Genomic DNA, 22839 nt, shown 5'->3' on the forward strand with positions numbered 1-22839 from the left:
CACACTTAAGGGACTCATAGACGGAGCCATGGCCACTGGTCTCACCTTAATTCAGTAAGGGTAGAGGCCGTGGTGACTGACTGAAGTCAGACTTTGTTTTAAACTACTTTCATAAACGAAACCTACTTTACGCCTTTTGTTTAATGATGAATGATGATGACCCTTAAGACCTTAAATACATACTTTTAAACCTATTAAGACGATTTACTGACTTAGTATTATTTGCCTTAGGTTGAGGACCTTCGGACCGATTACTTGCACACCTTTTCCGAACCGACTTTACGACTACATTATCATTGTGAGTTATAGCATTCCCTTTTTACTTTAACTTATTTTGGGAACTGAGAATACATGCGTATTTTATGTTTTACATACTAGGCACGAGTACTTAAACTTTATATATGTGTGGTTTATATAACGGCAGAAACATTCCCTTTAGCTCGGTAACGTTTAGTCATTGGTTTTTGAACCGGTGAACGCGAATCTTAGATATGGATCCATAGGGTTTGACATCCCCACTCGGGCTAGTAGCACTAGCATTTAACGAGTGTTTAATACTTTGTATACATATGCACTTGCCAAGTGTACTTTCAGGGGGTATAAACGTTAAGTTAGTTACCAAGTGCACACGGTTAACATATACTTTATCATACTGTTTTGAAACTCTCTTTATAGCACTAAAATCTCGTGGCCTACCTTACATACTGTTATACTTAAACTATAGCTCACCAACCTTTGTGTTGACGTTTTTAAGCATGTTTTTCTCAGGTGCTTGAGGTTAGCTTCCGCTGTGTACTAGTCGTGCTGTAGACACCCGCTGCTTAGAGTTGTCATCGCATGAACTACTTTATTTTGCATTCAAACATTCGTACTTTTGAACTATGACTTATAACGACCATTGTGGTCACATACACTTATTATTTGCTTCTACTTAGTGCAGCATGCTTTTGAAATGTAAAACATTTAATGTCGGTTATGACATCACCTTTTTATCATGAATGCAACATCTTTAATTACAACATATAGTACTTAACCTTGTAATGATCCTGTTGTTGATGATTCATACACGATGGTTTTGTACGGGGCATTACAGGCTCTATAACGATCGAGCCAATCCATACCAATGACGATATTAAATTCACCCAAGGTCATCGGGATGAGATCAATTTTAAAGGTTTTGGCACCAAACACAACATTACAATCTTTACAAACATCAACCCCTAGCACCGTCTTACCATCCGCTATTTCGACTTCTACCGGATGACTTAACTTAGCTAGCAGTTTATCAAGCTTAGACACAAATCGTGGAGTCACAAACGATAAATTTGCACCGCTATCAAATAGTATCCTTGCCGGATTAGAATTAACCATGAAAGTACCTGAGACAACTTCGTTGGATTGTTTAGCTTCATCGTTGGTCATCAAATAGTTTCTTCCCTTAGCCGTACCCGCCGCCTTTTCTAGCCTCTTCACTTGGTCACTTGACAATTCGGGACATTCCGACTTCCGGTGCCCCATTTTTTGACAATTAAAGCACGTGACCAACTTATTCAAACAATCGCGGGAGTAATGACCCTGCTTCCCATAACTATAACAAGTAGGTGTAAAAGTACTCGAACCACCTTTCCTCACACTTCCGACGCTTTCGGACACCCCCTTGCTTTTCTTGTTGGAGTAACTAGATGCTCCAAATTTTCTCTTACTCGTCCCATAACTAATCGGACTCAGAGCTTGTGCTTCAAACCCTTTCGCCATTGCCAAAAGCTTCGCAAAAGTTTCAACATGACCAATACTAATTTTACCCTTCAAATCATCTCTAAGGGTTGCGTGAAAATCTTCCATCAACAATTGATCATTCCCCAGATACTCGGGGCAAAAATGTGCTTTGGCGAGAAAGTTGGTTTTAAGAGTGTTTAGGTTCAAAGACCCTTGATGCATGTTTCTTAATTCGTTGCGCAACTTAGAAAGATCCGCTTGTGTACGATACTCGAGGAAAAACTCTTTCTTGAACTCTTCCCAAGACAACCCTACAAAAGTCGTTTCACCCACCATAGCAAGTTTACCGTCAAGCCAATCTTTAGCATTGCCCCTCATCAAACTAGTGGCAAGCCTTGTTTTCTTTTCGGGTGGGCATTCGCTAGTACGAAATCAACCCTCAACATCGAAGATCCAAGCCATACTTTTTATGGGGTCGGGATCCCCATAAAAGAGATGAGGCTTAGTTGCCATAAAGTTTTTATAGCTAAACACCATCTCGCCCCCATTTTGAGGTCTAGGAAACCTCCTTTCGACTTCTTCTTTCACGGCATCGGCCATTTGTTCTCGAATAAAATTGACTACATGTTCCGAAACTGACTCTTCAAGTATTTGCTTAACTTTTCGGGAGAAAACCGAGATATAGTTTTCTAGAGCGGCCTCTATCTTGGTAGTCATTTCATCTTCTTCCGCATGTGAAGGACCATCGTTATTTGTGTTCGTTCCATTTCTCGTCTTCATTCTAAAGATCGAAACGGATTAGACATCGCATCAAAAAAATAAGGATATATAATATATATATATATATATATATATATATATATATATATATATATATATATATATATATATATATATCACCGCACGCACATCACACCTAGCTCAATACTTGTCGCACGTCCTTGCTTGACTTGATTTGCAACCGTAATAGTGGTCGCGACTCACTATTACGCTCACACGCTATGCCACGCTCAAACGTATGACAACCATCTTGCTGATGTTCAAAACAATAATGCATGATTAGTAACATCATAATATAGCATAGTTAGTCCACCTATTGACCAAGGCACTAATCAAAACCCGTACCGACCCGTAGTCCTACAAGTCCCGCATATAATACAACAACACAAAAGTCTAAGTCTAGGAGCCTATCTCAAGTCACATAAAACCCTTAAACCATGCTCCGATACCACTTGTAACGACCTAACCCGTTATATCAATAAAAACGTACATATTTTTTTTTTTAAACTATAACTTGTCATTGTGCACATCAATTGTAGTGACCCGAACTTTTCCATGTTTATATATATTAAATGAAATTGATATTTACATGATTAAGTGTTTCCAACATGTTAAGCAATCAAACTTATTAAGACTTGATTAATTGGAATAGGTTTCATATAGACAAATGACCACCCAAGTTGACCGGTGATTCACGAACGTTAAAACTTGTAAAAACTATACGATGACATATATATGGTTATATATATAGTTAACATGATTTTATTATAAGTATGTATCTCATTAGGTATTTTAACAATGAGTTATATACATAAAAATGAGACTATTAAATTAAGAAACTCGAAAACGATATATATAACGATTATCGTTATAACGTCTTACTAGGTACATATGAATCATATTAAGATATTGATACACTTGGTTAATTATGTTAAATGATAAGTAAATATATCATTAAGTGTATTAACAATGAACTACATATGTAAAAATAAGACTACTAACTTAATGATTTTGAAACGAGACATATATGTAACGATTATCGTTTTAACGACATTTAATGTATATAGATCATATTAAGAGATATTCGTACATCATAATATCATGATAATATAATAATTTAAAATCTCATTTGATATTATAAACATTGGGTTAACAACATTTAACCAGATCGTTAACCTAAAGGTTTCAAAACAACATTTACATGTAACGACTAACGATGACTTAACGACTCAATTAAAATGTATATACATGTAGTGTTTTAATATGTATTCATACACTTTTGAAAGACTTCAAGACACTTATCAAAATACTTCTACTTAACAAAAATGCTTACAATTACATCCTCGTTCAGTTTCATCAACAAATCTACTCGTATGCACCCGTATTCGTACTCGTACAATACACAGCTTTTAGATGTATGTACTATTGGTATATACACTCCAATGATCAGCTCTTAGCAGCCCATGTGAGTCACCTAACACATGTGGGAACCATCATTTGGCAACTAGCATGAAATATCTCATAAAATTACAAAAATATCAGTAATCATTCATGACTTATTTACATGAAAACAAAATTACATATCCTTTATATCTAATCCATACAACAACGATCAAAAACACTTATAAACACTTTCATTCTTCAATTTTCTTCATCTAATTGATCTCTCTCAAGTTCTATCTTCAAGTTCTAAGTGTTCTTCATAAATTCCAAAAGTTCTAGTTTCATAAAATCAAGAATACTTCCAAGATTGTAAGTTTACTTCCAAGTTTTCTAAATTCATTCCAAGTAATCATCCAAGATCAAGAAACCTTTGTTACTTATAGTAGGTTATATTTCTAATACAAGGTAATAATCATATTCAAACTTTAATTCAATTTCTATAACTATAACAATCTTATTTCGAGTGGAAATCTTACTTGAAATTGTTTTCGTGTCATGATTTTGCTTCAAGAACTTTCAAGCCATCCAAGGATCCTTTGAAGCTAGATCCATTTTTCTCATTTCCAGTAGGTTTATCCAAGGAACTTGAGGTAGTAATGATATTCAAAACATCATTCGATTCATACATAAAAAGCTGTCTTATTCAACGTTATAAACTTGTAATCACTAGAACATAGTTTAGTTAATTCTAAACTTGTTCGCAAATAAAGTTAATCCTTCTAACTAGACTTTTAAAATCAATTAAACACATGTTCTATATCTATATGATATGCTAACTTAATGATTTAAAACCTGAAAACACGATAAACACCATAAAACTGGATATACGCCGTCGTAGTAAAACCGGGGGATGTTTTGGTTGGGATAATTAAAAGCTAAGAAGAACTTTGATTTAAAAGCTATACTTCTGGAAAAATGATTTTTCTTATGAACATGAAACTATATCCAAAAATCATGGTTAAACTCAAAGTGAAAGTATGTTTTTCAAAATGGTCATCAAGATGTCGTTCTTTCGACGGAAATGACTACCTCTTTAAAAAATGACTTGTAACTTGTGTTTCTGACTATAAACTTATACTTTTTATATTTAGATTCATAAAGTTTAGTTCAATACGAAACCGTGGCCACTGGAATCACTCAAAACGGATTAGAAACGAAGAAATGGCGAGTAAAAAAAGATTGATAAAAACTACTCATTTTACCTACGTGAAAGTTAGTAATAAATCTTTTCCAACCATAACCTAATCAACTTATATTGTATATTATGTAATCTTGAGATACCATAGACACGTATACAATGTTTCGACCTATCATGTCGACCCATCTATATATATATATATATATATATATATATATATATATATATATATATATATATATATATATATATATATATATATATATATATATATATATTGCGGAACAACCATAGACACTCTATATGTGAATGTTGGAGTTAGCTATATAGGGTTGAGGTTGATTCTAAAATATATATATAGTTTGAGTTGTGATCAATACTGAGATACGTATACACTGGGTCGTGGATTGATTCAAGATAATATTTATCGATTTATTTCTGTACATCTAACTGTGGACAACTAGTTGTAGGTTACTAACGAGGACAGCTGACTTAATAAACTTAAAACATTAAAATGTATTAAAAATATTGTAAATATATTGTGAACATACTTTGATATATATGTATATATTGTTATAGGTTCGTGAATCAACCAGTGGCCAAGTCTTACTTCCCGACGAAGTAAAAAATCTGTGAAAGTGAGTTATAGTCCCACTTTTAAAATCTTATATTTTTGGGATGAGAATACATGCAGGTTTTATAAATGATTTACAAAATAGACACAAGTACGTGAAACTACATTCTATGGTTGAATTATCGAAATCGAATATGTCCCTTTTTATTAAGTCTGGTAATCTAAGAATTAGGGAACAGACACCCTAATTGACGAGAATCCTAAAGGTAGATCTATTGGGCCTAACAAACCCCATCCAAAGTACCGGATGCTTTAGTACTTCGAAATTTATATCATATCCGAAGGGTGTCCAGGAATGATGAGGATATTCTTATATATGCATCTTGTTAATGTCGGTTACCAGGTGTTCACCATATGAATGATTTTTATCTCTATGTATGGGATGTATATTGAAATATGAAATCTTGTGGTCTATTGTTATGATTTGATATATATAGGTTAAACCTATAACTCACCAACATTTTTGTTGACGTTTAAAGCATGTTTATTCTCAGGTGAATATTAAGAGCTTCCGCTGTTGCATACTAAAATAAGGACAAGATTTGGAGTCCATGTTTGTATGATATTATGTAAAAAACTGCATTCAAGAAACATATGTCGATGTAATATATTTCTATTGTAAACCATTATGTAATGGTCGTGTGTAAACAGTATATTTTAAATTATCATTATTTGATAATCTACGTAATGCTTTTGAAACCTTTATTGATAAAATAAAGGTTATGGTTGTTTTAAAAATGAATGCAGTCTTTGAAAAACGTCTCATATAGAGGTCAAAACCTCGCAACGAAATCAATTAATATGGAACGTTTATAATTAATATGAACGGGATATTTCAGTTGGTATCCGAGCGTTGGTCTTAGAGAACCAGAATTTTGTATTAGTGTGTCTTATCTAGTTTGTTAGGATGCATTAGTGAGTCTGGACTTCGACCGTGTTTACTTAAAAAATGATTGCTTAACAAATTTTGTTGGAAACTATATATTTTTAACATGTGAATATTATGTGATATATTAATCTCTTAACGCGTTTGATATTATGTGATAGTTGTCTACCTCTAGAACAAGTCCCATTGACTCACCTAATAATAATGAAGAGTCAAATGTAAATTGGAATGATTCGTGGACTGATTCACAAGTTCCCGAAGAGGAACCGGAAGAAGAGTCGGAACCGGAAGAAGAATCGGAACCGGAAGAAGAATCGGAACCGGAAGAAGAAATAGAACCAGTGGGGGAAATAATAAAACGGTTAAGTAGAAGAAAATCCTCAACCAACCGACCAAAGTTAATTATGGTCAATGGTGTTTCCGCCAAGGAAGCAAAGTATTGGGAGGATTACCAATTCTCCGATGAATCAGATCCCGACAAGGATTCCGATGATGTTATAGAAATTACCCCAACACAATTTAATAAGGCAAAAGAGAACAATAAGGGAAAGGGCATAAAAATAGAGAAATTTGATTCCAAACCCGGTAAACTTTATATGTATCATCAACACCCGTATTTCTTAAGTTGTGACAATAACCCGGGAACCTCTAAACCACCAGGTTTTTCTAAACCAATGTGGAAAACGACGGCTCGTATTACGGGAACATCATATATCCCTAGAAACTTGGCAAAATGAACCAAAACTGAAGAAGAAGAAACGAGCGAGTCGGAATAAAATAGTTGTATTCGTGTGGTGTAATATATGTAATATAGTGTGCTTATGCTTTATGATATATGTAAAAATTGCTTGTATTAATAAGTATTTTTTTTTTATGAATCTAACTCTTGTCTATTTTACAGTATAAAAACACAAAATGGATAGACAACCCAATATTTTAAGAGACCTACCCGGAGACATGATTGATGAAATCTTGTCTAGAGTCGGTCAGAATTCCTCGGCACAACTATTTAAGGCGAGATCAGTTTGTAAGACATTCGAAGAACGTTCCAAGAATGCCTTGATTTATAAAAGGCTTTCGTTCGAAAGATGGGGGATATCACATTGGGAAATCCATAAGTTACGATGTGTTTATTTTGACGCATATATTGCGGGGAACCCAAATGCTATTTTACGCAACGGGTTAAGAAATTATTTTGACTCAATGTATCCGAATATAGGACTTCATGATTTAGAAAAAGCGGCTAACATGCAACATAAAGAAGCATGTTATGCTTACGGGTTAGTAATGTTCGCTTCTCACCAAAGTGAGAAAAAGAACATCGGGCTACAACTATTAAACAAAACGTTCCCACAAGTGACGGAGTCGGTAATTGGAGTAAGAAATGAGGTTTTTAGGTTATTACGAGACTGTTGGTCATTACGTAACCTTCGTCCTTTTGATGACGTTACAACACGTTGTCATACTATCGGTCACAACGGTTACGTTCCACAAGACCAAGGATGGGAAGTGGTATTAGTAAAACCAGAATGCATGACTTGTTTCTGGACGTATGAATTACGTGTCTTTGTTGCCTTTGCTGAACGCCTTATTTATTAACTAGAATTATCTTCGCAACTACTTTGTATCAAAGTTTTATGTGCCATATTTCATGCTATATGTAAAATAGCGGTATTGTAAGTTTGCAAGTTATTGTATAAAGGTTTGAATATGATATTTTTTTTTTTTTTTTGTGATTAGTTTTTCATATAGAATTGTAGTAGTTGAAATGGTATGTTAGCTACTAAGTATGAACTTAACGGGTAGGTACTACCCAAATTAAAGAGTATAAAACGCTAATATGAAGAAAGAGCTTTTATAAATAAGTTCATATTACGCTACGAAATACTATTGACTACTCTTGATATTCTATATGATTAACTCGTTTCATTTGACTATTTTGAAGGAAATGGCACCAACTACTCGACACACCTTGAATATGAGTGAAGAGGAATTTCGTGCCTTTCTTGCTTCAAACATAGCCGCAGTACAGGCCGCGCTACATACCAACAATAACCTTGGATCTAGCAGTACAGAAAATTGTGTAGGATGCACCTACAAAGAATTCACTGCCTGCAAACCTTTGGAATTTGATGGAACCGAAGGACCGATCGGATTGAAACGGTGGATCGAGAAGGTCGAATCAGTGTTTACCATAAGTAAGTGTACTGAAGAGGACAAAGTGAAGTGCGCTACCTATACCTTCACAGGTTCTGCGTTAACATGGTGGAATACCTATCTAGAGCAAGTGGGACAAGATGATGCTTACGTACTACCGTAGTCAGCATTCAAGCACTTGATGAACGAGAAGTACCGTCCCAGAACCGAGGTCAATAAGCTCAAGACAGAACTTAGAGGGTTACGAACCCAAGGATTTAATATTACCACGTACGAAAGACGATTCACATAATTATGCCTATTGTGTCCGGGAGCGTTCGAAGATGAGGAAGAGAAGATCGACGCGTTTGTGAAAGGATTACCGGAAAGAATCCAAGAAGATATAAGTTCACACGATCCCGCCTCCATACAACAGGCATGTAGAATGGCTCACAAACTAGTGAACCAGATTGAAGAAAGAATTAAAGAACAGACTGCTGAAGAGGCCAATGTGAAGCAAGTCAAAAGAAAGTGGGAGGAAAACGGTGATAAGAATCACCAATACAACAACAACAACAGCAATTACAACAATAATCGCAACAACTATCCCAACAATCGCAATATCAATCGCAACTACAACAAACGGCCCAACAACAACAACAACAACAACAACAACAACAACAACAACAACAACAACAACAACAACAACAACAACAACAACAACAACAACAACAACAACAACAACAACAACAACAACAACAACAGCAACTACAACAATCATCCCAACAACAATAATAACCGTAACAACAACAACAATCAGAAGCAGCTATGCCAAAGGTGTGAAAAGTATCACTCGGGCTTCTGCACCAAATTTTACAACAAGTGTAAAAGAAATGGTCATAACGCGGCGAAGTGTGAGGTCTACAGACCAGGGGTTAACAGAACGAAAGGAACAAATGGTGTCGGAATGAGTAATGGCGGAGCAAGTAGTGTCGGAGCAAGTTATGCCAATGTAGTTTGTTATAAATGTGGAAAACCGGGTGATAATGCTAAAAACGAACATATATTTCATAGCATTATTCCTCAAGAAAGACAAGCTTTTAGTTGCAATTGTTCTATTTACAAGTGATATTCGTTTAAATAATAAAAGGTGAAGACAAAAGACAGATTCGACGAATTGAAGACGCAAACGACCAAAAAGCTCAAAAGTACAAAAGACAATCAAAAAGGTTCCAATTATTGATAAGAAACGTCTCGAAATTACAAGAGTACAAGATTCAAAACGCAAAGTACAAGATATTAAATTGTACGCAAGGACGTTCGAAAATCCGGAACCGGGACCAGAGTCAACTCTTAACGCTAGACGCAACGGACTAAAAATTACAAGTTAACTATGTATATAAATAAAAACCGTCGGCAGAGAAAGACTCCAAAGGGACTGAGCTGTAAATTCATTCTCCGCGACTCGCGGAGTTTGAAGAGGATTTCACCGCGAGTCGCAGAGTCCCCAGTTTTGAAACTCCCTATAAAGCAAACTGAATTCTGATCATTTTCATCCATCTTTTTCTTCCTCATTCATACGTAAAATTTATATTTATATTTATAATTTATATTTTAATTTTAATTATAATTCTAATAATAAGGGTATGTTAGCGAATGTTGTAAGGGTGTAAGTCGAAATTCTGTCCGTGTAACGCTACGCTATTTTTAATCATTGTAAGTTATGTTCAACCTTTTTACATTAATGTCTCGTAGCTAAGTTATTATTATGCTTATTTAAAACGAAGTAATCATGATGTTGGGCTAATTACTAAAATTGGGTAATTGGGCTTTGTACCATAATTGGGGTTTGGACAAAAGAACGACACTTGTGGAAATTAGACTATGAGCTATTAATGAGCTTTATATTTGTTTAACTAAATGATAGTTTGTTAATGTTAATATAAAGATTTACAATTGGGTGTCCCTATAAATTACCATATACACTCAATCGGACACGATGGGCGGGGTATTTATATGTACGAATAATCGTTCATTTAACCGGACACGGGAATGGATTAATAGCCACTAGAATAATTAAAACAGGGGTGAAATTACATTCGAGGGTAATTGGTGTAATTGCTAACAAAGTAGTAAAACCTTGGTTTACACGCAGTTGATAACCTGGTGTATTCATTAAACAAAGTATTAAAACCTTGTTACAATTCGAATCCCTAATTAGTTGGAATATTTAACTTCGGGTATAAGGATAATTTGACGAGGACACTCGCACTTTATATTTATGACTGATGGACTGTTATGGACAAAAACCAGACGGACATATTAAATAATCCAGGACAAAGGACAATTAACCCATGGGCATAAAACTAAAATCAACACGTCAAACATCATGATTACGGAAGTTTAAATAAGCATAATTCTTTTATTTCATATTTAATTTCCTTTATTTTATATTTAATTGCACTTCTAATTATCGCATTTTTATTGTTATTATATTTAATTGCACTTTTAATTATCGTACTTTTTAATTATCGCAAGTTTATTTTATCGCACTTTTATTATTCGTAATTTCATTTATCGTTATTTACTTCATGCTTTAATTTAAGTCTTGTATTTATTTTTAATATTTTACATTTGGTTTTAACTGCGACTAAAGTTTTAAAATCGACAAACCGGTCATTAAACGGTAAAAAACCCCCCTTTATAATAATAATATTACTTATATATATATTTGTATTTTTATAAAAGTAAACTAATATAGCGTTGAGCTTTGTTTAAAAAAAAGATTCCCTGTGGAACGAACCGGACTTACTAAAAACTACACTACTGTACGATTAGGTACACTGCCTATAAGTGTTGTAGCAAGGTTTAAGTATATCCATTCTATAAATAAATAAATATCTTGTGTAAAATTGTATCGTATTTAATAGTTTTTCCTAGTAAAATATAAACTATTTCGTATACCTTAGCTTTGACATCAAGTATATTTTTGGCGCCGCTGCCGGGGAACTTTCTAAACGCCGGAAGCGCAACGCTAATATAAAAAAAAAAAAAAAGATTTTTAGTTAACTTTTATTAAAATTCGTTTTTGTAAAAATACGTTTTAATTATTCAAAAATATAAAAAGAAAAACAAAAATATAAGTATTTTTAAGATTTTGTTAAATATTTAAGTTTTATAAGTTTCTTTATTTTTATTTTAGTTAATAAAAATATAAGTTTTATTTAAATATCTTTTATTTATATAAAAATAGAAAACAGAAAATAAAAAAAAATTAAATAAAGAAAAAACGCGTCGAATTTAATAAGCTGTCATCTGAATTTCTAAACCCCGCGACTCGCGGGGTTTTCTGCATTAATTACCGCGACTCGCGGAGTGACTCTGACACGCGACAGAACCCTAATTCAGCATTAATTACGGGTTATTTAATAATTATTATTATTATTAACCCTAATTATTATTATTATTATAATTAATTTTATTTTAACTTTTACTTTTTATTTAATTTATGTATTTAGTATTAATTAGTTTTATTAAATTGTAAAATTAGTAGTTTTATTAAATAAATAATATAAAAATAATATTTTTATAAAAATTGTAATTTTTACAACTTTTTGTATATTTTTATATTTTGTCCCTTTTTAATCGTTGTAGCATAACTTTTGTATTTTTAGCTCATATTTAGTTTTAAACTTAGTCTTTGCTATAGTCATTTTTACTTCTAGATTATTAGTCTCTGCCGTAGAATTCCTTAAGTGCTTTTTCTTTAGACTAAGATTTAGGTACTTTAGAATTTTGCGACGCCTTTTTAAGTTTTAGTTTCTTTTTAAGTTATTTCCATTTGGGATTTAGTTTTTCCTGTAAGCTTTAATATTTTTAGACGACCTTTTACTATGTATCAATTATCATTCCAATTAGTAATTTCAATTTGCGATTATAATTTTAAGTTAGTTGTAGTAATAAGGTTAGGTTAGTCAAGTATTTTTAAGTTTTTATAAGTTTCTTTTATTTTTTCGTCACCTTTTATTTTTCAACCATTTTTCTTTTTCGACCTTTTTCGACGAACTCTTTTTCTTTCTTATTTCTCGCTATTCTAGTTTTTAGGACATAGATTTTTATTCTACTTCTTATCTAAATTTCTTAAAATTACGAAAATTTATTTTAAGTGGTTAAATTGATAGACATCAAAATTTTCTGGTTCGTAGTAATAGTTGGATTTGTACGTGGACCGGGTTATTGGAGCCAAACAGTCCTCAATTATATTGAGACCAAACGAATCCTGCCCCTCTGCTGCATCTTTTGGCTATTCGAAACGTGGGCAAAATCAGAAAAGTCTATTAATTAGATAACTTATTATAATTTTTCTTTCCTTTTAAAAACTAATAGGATATTCAGTGAATGCACCGAGCAAGACGTTCATCACCTTTTGTACGTTCACCACCTGTAACTAGATCAAGACATTTAGCAAATATAACCGCCGTTGATTTTTCTTTAGAATCGTCATCCAGTAGACCAAGTACTTCAGTTCAAATTTCCGATAATCCATTTTTTGAAACCAACCTCACAATTGAGAATCCGGAAAATATTCAGGAACGGTTCGTAGATCCTGAACCATTAAACTTTCCTCCGGAGCCACCAATTATTCAAAAAGAGATTGTTGAGGAACGAACCATTAAATCAGAATCATCTAGTGATACCGATTCAACAAATTCAATTATGGAGAATCTGGAACATTTAAGTATGGAAGACCGAATGAGAGCTAAACGCACTGGCCAAGGTCACGCAATTACTCATCCAGACATTAATGCGCCAGATTATGAAATCAAAGGACAAATTCTACACATGGTGACTAATCAATGCCAATTTAGTGGTGCGCCGAAGGAAGATCCAAATGAACATCTACGTACCTTTAATAGGATCTGCACACTATTTAAAATCCGAGAAGTAGAGGATGAACAGATATATCTCATGTTATTTCCCTGGACTTTAAAGGGAGAAGCCAAAAATTGGTTGGAATCGTTACCTGAAGGGGCGATTGATACATGGGATGTTTTAGTTGACAAATTTCTTAAACAATTCTTTCCTGCATCTAAAGCCGTAAGACTTCAAGCAGAAATTGTTACGTTCACACAAAAACCAAATGAAACTCTATATGAGGCGTGGACAAGATATGGAAAGTTATTAAGAGGATGTCCGCAACATGGTTTAGACACCTGTCAAATAGTACAAATATTCTACCAAGGATGCGACATCACTACAAGAAAAGACATAGATATAGCAGCTGGTGGTTCTATTATGAAGAAAACCGAAACTGATGCTTACAAAATTATTGATAACACTGCTTCCCACTCACATGAGTGGCACCAAGAAAAAGACATCGTTAGATCATCTAAAGCAGCTAGAGCCGATTCTAGCCATGACTTAGATTCCATTTCCACAAAGATAGATGATGTGGAAAGACGAATGGAAAAGATGACTAAAGATATTCACTCAATACGAATTAGTTGTGAGCAGTGTGGAGGACCACATTTGACAAAAGATTGTCTCAGTATTGAATTAACAATGGAACAAAGAGAGAATATTTCATACATAAACCAAAGGCCTGGAAATAATTATCAGAATAATTATCAACCGCCAAGACCGATTTACAATCAAAACCAGAATTATAACCGAAATATTCCATACAACAACCAACAAGGTCCTACCAATCAACAAGTATCTAATAACAATTACAATCAGCAAAGACCTAATTTTCAAAACAAACCACCACAACAAACCGATGATAAAAAGCTGAATTTAGAAGATATGATGACGAAGCTAGTTGAAACTCAAACACAGTTTTTCACATCTCAGAAACAAACCAATGAACAAAATGCTCAAGCATTTAGAAATCAACAAGCTTCTATTCAAAATCTAGAACAAGAAGTAAGTAACCTAGCAAGGTTAATAGGTGAAAGAAAACCGGGAAGTCTACCTAGTGATACAAATGCTAACCCCCGGAATGAAACAGCTAAAGCTATTACCACAAGAAGTGGTACAACACTTAAACCACCTGAAATACCTGTAACTTCTGATGAAGCTATTCCTACTCCACATGAACCACAACCTGATCAAGATAAGGAAAAAGAACCTGTAGTTGAAAAGGTTAATGAAGATAACACAGTTAAGGATAAACCTTATGTTAAACCATACCAACCACCACTTCCTTACCCGAGTAAAATGAAGAAAGAAAAACTTGAAGCCGAGCAATCCAAATTCTTGGATATGTTTAAACAGATAAATGTAAATCTTCCTTTCATTGATGTGATTTCAGGAATGCCTAGATATGCTAAATTCTTGAAAGATCTAATCTCAAATAGAAAGAAAATGGAAGAACTCTCGGCTGTTACTATGAATGCTAATTGTTCAGCAGTGCTGTTGAATAAGATACCAGAAAAATTATCTGATCCAGGAAGTTTCACAATTCCATGTTTTCTGGGTAGTCTTAGTTCAATAGAAGCATTGGCAGACTTAGGTGCTAGTATAAATCTAATGCCGTATTCACTATACGCTAAACTAGACCTTGGAGAATTGAAACCAACCAGAATAAGCATACAACTAGCCGATAGATCAATAAAATATCCTAGAGGGATAATGGAGAACATGCTAGTTAAAGTTGGTACTTTAGTATTTCCAGTAGATTTTGTTGTTTTGGACATGGAAGAAGATTCTCAAGTTCCTCTCATATTAGGAAGACCATTCTTAAACACGGCTAAAGCAATGATAGACGTGTTCGGTAAGAAACTGACCCTAAGTATAGAGGATGAGAGTGTTACCTTTTCAGTTGATAGAGCAATGCAACAATCACAATCTGCAGATGATACATGTTATTATATTCAAACTATAGATGCACATGCAGAATTATTAAAAGAATTTCCAGAATTACAAGGAACATGAGAATGTTCTTTAGGAGAAGGTAATGAACCAATTGATGAAGCTGAAATGTTAGCTACACTTATAGCTAATGGATATGAACCAACAACAGAAGAAATTCAAATGCTAAAAGAAGAAGACAGATATCGATATAAAGCATCGATAGAAGAACCTCCGAAATTAGAGTTAAAGCCACTTCCAAACCATTTGGAATACGCTTATTTACATGGTGAATCTGAATTACCTGTAATAAAATCGTCTTCTCTTACTGAAAATGAGAAATCACAACTTATTTCTGTGTTGAAAGCTCATAAACCAGCCATTGCATGGAAGATTCATGATATTAAAGGAATAAGTCCTTCGTATTGCACACATAAAATCCTTATGGAAGAAGGTCATAAAACGTATGTGCAACGCCAACGAAGACTAAATCCTAATATGCAAGATGTAGTTAAGAAAGAGATTATTAAACTGCTAGATGCAGGTTTAATTTATCCAATCTCTGATAGTCCATGGGTAAGCCCAGTTCAATGCGTGCCTAAGAAGGGTGGCATGACTGTCATCACAAATGAGAAAAATGAGCTTATTCCTACTAGGACTGTAACAGGATGGCGTGTATGTATTGATTATAGAAAATTAAATGACGCCACCAGAAAAGATCACTTTCCCTTACCTTTCATAGATCAAATGTTGGAAAGATTAGCCGGAAATAGTTACTATTGTTTTCTAGATGGATTTTCCGGATATTTTCAAATTCCAATAGCACCCGAAGATCAAGAGAAAACCACATTTACGTGCCCTTATGGTACTTTTGCTTACAAACGCATGCCATTTGGACTTTGCAACGCCCCTGCAACCTTTCAAAGGTGTATGATGGCGATTTTTCACGACATGATAGAAGAATGCATGGAAGTATTCATGGATGACTTTTCAGTCTTCGGTGATACATTTAAATCATGTCTAGTTAATCTGGAACGAATGCTAATTAGATGCGAAAAATCAAATCTAGTACTTAATTGGGAGAAATGCCATTTCATGGTTAAAGAAGGCATCGTTCTTGGACATAAAATTTCAAAAGAAGGAATTGAAGTTGATAGAGCTAAAGTAGATGTAATTGCTAAACTTCCACATCCCACAAATGTTAGAGGAATTAGGAGTTTTCTAGGGCATGCCGGTTTTTACCGACGTTTCATAAAAGATTTTTCTAAAATTGCCACCCCTATGAATAAACTCCTAGAAAAGGATGCTCCATTCATCTTTTCAGATGAGTGTATCAAATCTTTTAATATTCTTAAAGAGAAACTCACTAATGCGCCGATCATGATAACACCAAATTGGAATCTACCATTTGAACTAATGTGCGATGCAAGTGATTTTGCAATGGGAGCCGTTTTAGGACAAAGGATTGAAAAAAGATTTCAACCTATTTATTACGCTAGTAAGACATTACAAGGAGCACAGACAAATTACACAACTACTGAAAAAGAACTCCTTGCTATTGTCTTTGCTTTTGACAAATTTCGTTCATATCTCGTTCTATCCTAAACGATAGTCTATACCGACCATTCTGCTCTTAGATACCTATTTTCAAAACAAGATGCTAAACCAAGATTAATCCGTTGGATCTTACTCTTACAAGAGTTTGATATTGAAATCCGAGATAAAAGAGGAGTAGAAAATCTCGCCGCTGATCATCTTTCTCGTCTTGAAAATCCCGAATTAGAAGTTCTAAATGAATCGGCCATACAAGACAATTTTCCTGATGAATATCTATTGAAGATAGATTATAATGAAATCCCATGGTTTGCAGACTATGCAAACTACTTAGTTTGTGGATTCCTTGAAAAAGGATTATCGTACCAAAGACGAAAGAAATTCTTCAGTGATATAAAACACTATTTCTGGGAAGATCCACATTTGTTTAAAAGTTGTCCAGATGGAATAATACGCCGATGTGTATTTGGAGATGAAGCTAGTAAAATATTAAACCATTGTCACACAGGACCAACTGGAGGGCATTATGGGCCTCAACTAACAGCAAGAAAAGTTTATGATGCTGGATTCTATTGGCCTACAATTTACAAAGACGCACACCTTCTTTGCAAATCCTGTGATGCATGTCAAAGGGCCGGAAAAATAAGTCAACGTGATGAAATGCCACAAAATGTCATCCAAGTATGTGAAGTATTTGACATTTGGGGTATTGACTTTATGGGTCCATTTCCAAAATCTAATAATAATCTATATATACTCGTAGCCATTGATTATGTATCTAAATGGGCGGAAGCACAAGCTCTCCCAACTAACGATGCACGAGTTGTAGTCAACTTTTTAAAACGTCTTTTTGCAAGGTTTGGAACACCGAAAGCTTTAATAAGTGATCGGGGTACTCATTTCTGTAATAATCAACTTGAGAAAGTTCTTAAAAGATATGGATTAACTCATAAAATCTCCACCGCATATCATCCACAAACAAGTGGACAAGTTGAAAATACCAACCGAGCTTTAAAACGTATTCTAGAGAAAACCGTAGGATCAAATCCAAAGGAATGGTCCATTAAATTGGAGGATGCACTCTGGGCTTTTAGAACAGCCTATAAAACTCCAATTGGAACCACACCTTTTAGACTTGTTTATGGAAAAGCATGTCATCTTCCAGTAGAAATTGAACACAAAGCATTTTGGGCTTTGAAGACATGTAATCTTGATTTACTTGAAACCGGACGTCTACGATTAAGTCAACTAAACGAATTAGAAGAATTAAGACATGAAGCATACGAAAATTCGTTAATCTATAAAGAAAGAACGAAGAAATGGCATGATAAAAGAATCAGAAGTTCAAAAGAATTTAAAGAAGGAGACAGAGTTCTTCTTTTCAATTCACGATTCAAGCTATTTCCTGGAAAATTGAAATCAAGATGGTCTGGACCATTCATAGTCAAAAGAGTTTTCCCATACGGAACGATAGAATTGATAAATTCAAATGGGATTGAATTTAAAGTTAATGGTCACAGAGTTAAACATTACATACATGGTCCGATGGAAGTCGACAACGAAGTTAATCACAATTTCGACACCACAGCTAACTAAGTGTGGGGAGAATCAAGTCTTTAAAGGATAATATGTATTTCTGTTAGAGTTAGATTGTCTGTTTTCGTGTAGTTCTCGAAAATGGAACCCGAATGGTCTTTCCCTAGCAGACCCTAAAGAACTAGTCTTCTCCCCCCATTCTGAATTTTTATTTTTTTTAGGTTTTTACAAAATGAAGACTGCCTGTGAACTAAACCATGGTCTAATGCTACACGCTTTAATCACTAAACGTAATAATGACATACTCCCGAGTGAATTAGTATCAGTAATCAGAGAAAGAATGGACGGAGTTAGAAAAGAATCCAGATGCGAAGATAATAAGTTACAATTTGGTAAAGGAAAATCAAAATCCGCAGCGAAAAGAAGAGCACGACACCTAGAAAGATGTCACAAATGCAGAAAATGGTCACATGGAGGTAAATGTTCAAATAATCAAACCTATTCAAATACCGAATTTGTTACTTTATGCAGAGACGGACCGTTCATATGTTTAGAAGAAAAGACACTGAATGCTCAAGGTTACGCCTATGTAGCCATGGAAAATCAATTAAACCGACTATCTTATGAATGAGATAGATCATATAACTAAGAAATCTATTCCACAGGTATGTCTGTACAGTTTTTATTTTTATTTTTATTTTTAACCTTTTGATAATAAACGCTAATTTGTTCGCTAAAAAGTATTAAATTGGTATTAAATAAAATTAGGTTTGGCGACCGAAATTATTGATATCATTCAAAAATTTATTACATCACTGCGAAATTTAACGTTTATTCTTAAGGTATAAATATCTTTAATCAATCAACCCAAAATATTTCAAAAATTCGTCATGAGTTAAATTAGGTCTTGGAACCGAAATTACTTTACCGAAAAGAGGGGCGCATATTTTTGATAATATTTGATTGATTAAAGTGGGATAAAAAGACAAAAAGATTTTTAAATTTATTTTTACCATGTTTTTAAAATTAATATTTAAATCTTAAATTAATATTGTAAACTTTGTAAAAACAATATATTTAAATATTTGAAAAATTAATATAAGTTTGATATGAATTTATAAATTTTTAAATTAAATTTGGTGTGAATTTTTAATTTTTAAAATATAAATTTTTAATTTTATGCATTTCAAATTTTAAGTTTGGTGTGAATTTTTAATATTAATTTTGAATTTTATATTTAAGTTGTGTGAATTTAAAAACAAAAATTTACTCTATCTCATTAAGTTAAAAATATGATTTTTAAAATTCGTCGTAAGTTGAAGACTAGGTCTTTGAACCGAAATTGCTTTACCCGAGGGAGGGACGAGAACTTTTATTATCATTATTTTTAAATCTTATTGAATTAAAGTATGCAAAAAAAAAAAAAATCTTAGCTTTTAAAACAATCGCTACAAAAAGACAAATTTTAAAATTTTGTCGAGGGACGGACTAGGACATCGATCCGAAACGACCTCGTCCTAAATAACAAGGGAAACAAAATTTTAAAATTAATTACTTAATTGTTTTAATAAGTTAATGATTATAAAAAAAAAAATATACCAAACTCCGCGACTCGCGGAGTTTGGAGCTTAAATCTCCGTGACTCGCGGAGGGGTCGGAAATCAGAAAAAAAAATAAAGAGCTGCAAACTGATCAGTCCACACCCCCAACAGCAAAATAACTGCGAAAAACACTCCGCAAAAACACGAAAAAAACCCCCAAAATCACAATTTTTAACCGTTAATCACCAAATCTTTTGCTAAAATCATGTTGAGAAGGATGTTATCTAAGAATTACTCAAGAAAAATTGTAAATTTCTACACCTAAACACCATTTAATTCGAAATTTGATGTTCTTGAGCAATTTTTTTTTCCAATTTGATTTTGATGCTTTTTAGTGTAATTAGGCTTAAATTGTTTATGTATTATGCTTGTATAACCTAGATTGATGCTGTTTAACATGATTAGAAGCCTTAAACTTCAAATTTTGAATAATCTAGGGTTTGTGTTCTTGAGCAATTTGGGGCTTTTTGATATAAACAGGTTATGGCCGATTTTTGTCATGAATTGTTGCTAAATTGAGTAGTGTAACATGTCTAGGTAGTTAAATGATCCAAACTTTGAGCCTAAACATGATTTTGAGAATTAAAGTGGACTTTTTCAAGTCTAAAATTCATGAACTTGATTTTTGAAAGATAATGCCATTTGAAACTTGTTTAATTGCTAGTAATGATTATTTTGACATGTTATTTGAGTTGAATGATTATGAACTTGGCGAACATTTTCGTATATGCTTATTTGAAAAAGTGTAGATTTGATGAAAATATGAAAATGAGCTTAAGTTTGATATAAATTGATAATGTCATTGTAATTATTTTGATTGATGATTTTGCTGACACTAATGCATATTTGGATGCACAAAATTTGTGTTTGATGTGTTTTGCAGACTGAAAGGGGTGAATCTTCATCCCAAGCCCGCAATGCTCCTGCTGAGAATTTGGAACAACAGGAGGTGGATAACTACTACAAGCAGGATATACCTCATCCAGTCATGACCTTTTCTGATATACACTTGGAAGAATTGCACCCGAACCTGAGATTTGACAGACTTTGGATAGATTATCCAAAATATCAAAGGGGTTTGCATACTCTTCATTCTAAGGTTGTTGAGGTACCAAGGGTCATAGAATGGGGACCCTTAGAAGCTGTAGAATTGGCCGGGCCAATTAGGGAATTACTTGTACAGAGGTATGGTAATTCTTCTTTTAATGACTGGGTACGTTTATTCACCATACGTAGACCTGTATATAAAGTATGGTGTGAAGAATTGCTATGTAGTATAGAGTTGAATGATCGGGTAGCTAGTTTAACCGATCGTTCTTTTATTAGATTTTTGTTAGGCGGTTCGATGCGCCACATGTCTTTACTGGACATGGCTCAGGCTTTACATATATATACGCCTGAGGAGTTAGCGTCTGCCGATTGTAGAGGATTGATACTAAACGGTAGAAAGATAGATGAAAATTTTGATACACACGGTGTGTGGAGTCAAATGACAAGCCATCACCGTTTCAAAAGGGGAAATTACTCTTATTTGGATATAGATAGATCCGAATTAAGAGTGATACATAGGTTTTTAGCTAATTCGATTACACAAAGGGGTAAGAACAAGGAAAAAGTAAATGAACAGGATTTGTTTTACCATATGTGTATTCGAGACCCACAAAGTGCTGTAAGTATACCGTATTGTGTGGGTTATTATTTATCAGCTATGGTTCGGGGGATGCGACCGCATAGCATAATAGGAGGTGGTATTTTTATTACTTTGATTGGTGAATATCTCGGTGTGGATATAAGTCGGGGGGGATTATTAGTAGAGGAACCGGAACCCCGCGATACTATAGGTTTAAATGTATACCATGGTGCGAAAGTTTTGAAGAGGCGAAATAACGTCGCAGTACGATACCATGGTAGACATCCACAGGTGGAGAGAAACCAGCAGCAAGGTAATGTAGGAGGGGGGAATGAAATTGCAAGAAATGCAAAGGTTTATAGCTTCTCAGGAATACGAAAATGCTAGACAGAGAACACTTGAAGATTGGCAAGTTCATCAGAACCAAATCATAGCTCATTGCCAACATATAGGTAGAAACTATATTCCTACACCGAAACCCATCTTCCCTCCTTGGTCTATAGAGATGCAGCTACCGTATCCTACGTATCACCCTGCCGAAGCATTCTATAGCACCTATGGTTATGCCTGGAACCCCTATTGGTACCAATATCATCCTTAGTATACTTAATTTTTTTTTATTTTGTAATTTGTAATTATTGATACGTTTAATACTTTTGTTTATATTGTAATCATTTTTATAATTATCTAACTTTTATTCTTAGATTTTAATAATTTTTGAATGTGGGGTAATATACCAAACTTCAAAAATATGTATATATGTTTGCAGTTTATCTTATGTACACAACAGGGTAAAATAACGCATTTTCAAAGACTGGCATTAAGTTCAGCAAAAGCAACTAATTTTGACGACAAGTTGCAAAATATATGTGAAATAACAACAAGACGGAATGAACAAATGATGTGCACCATTTATCATTCAGCAAACAAACG

The sequence above is a fragment of the Rutidosis leptorrhynchoides genome, chromosome 10 (genome assembly GCF_046630445.1).
Source record: "Rutidosis leptorrhynchoides isolate AG116_Rl617_1_P2 chromosome 10, CSIRO_AGI_Rlap_v1, whole genome shotgun sequence".
In the NCBI taxonomy this organism is placed as follows: Eukaryota; Viridiplantae; Streptophyta; class Magnoliopsida; order Asterales; family Asteraceae; genus Rutidosis; species Rutidosis leptorrhynchoides.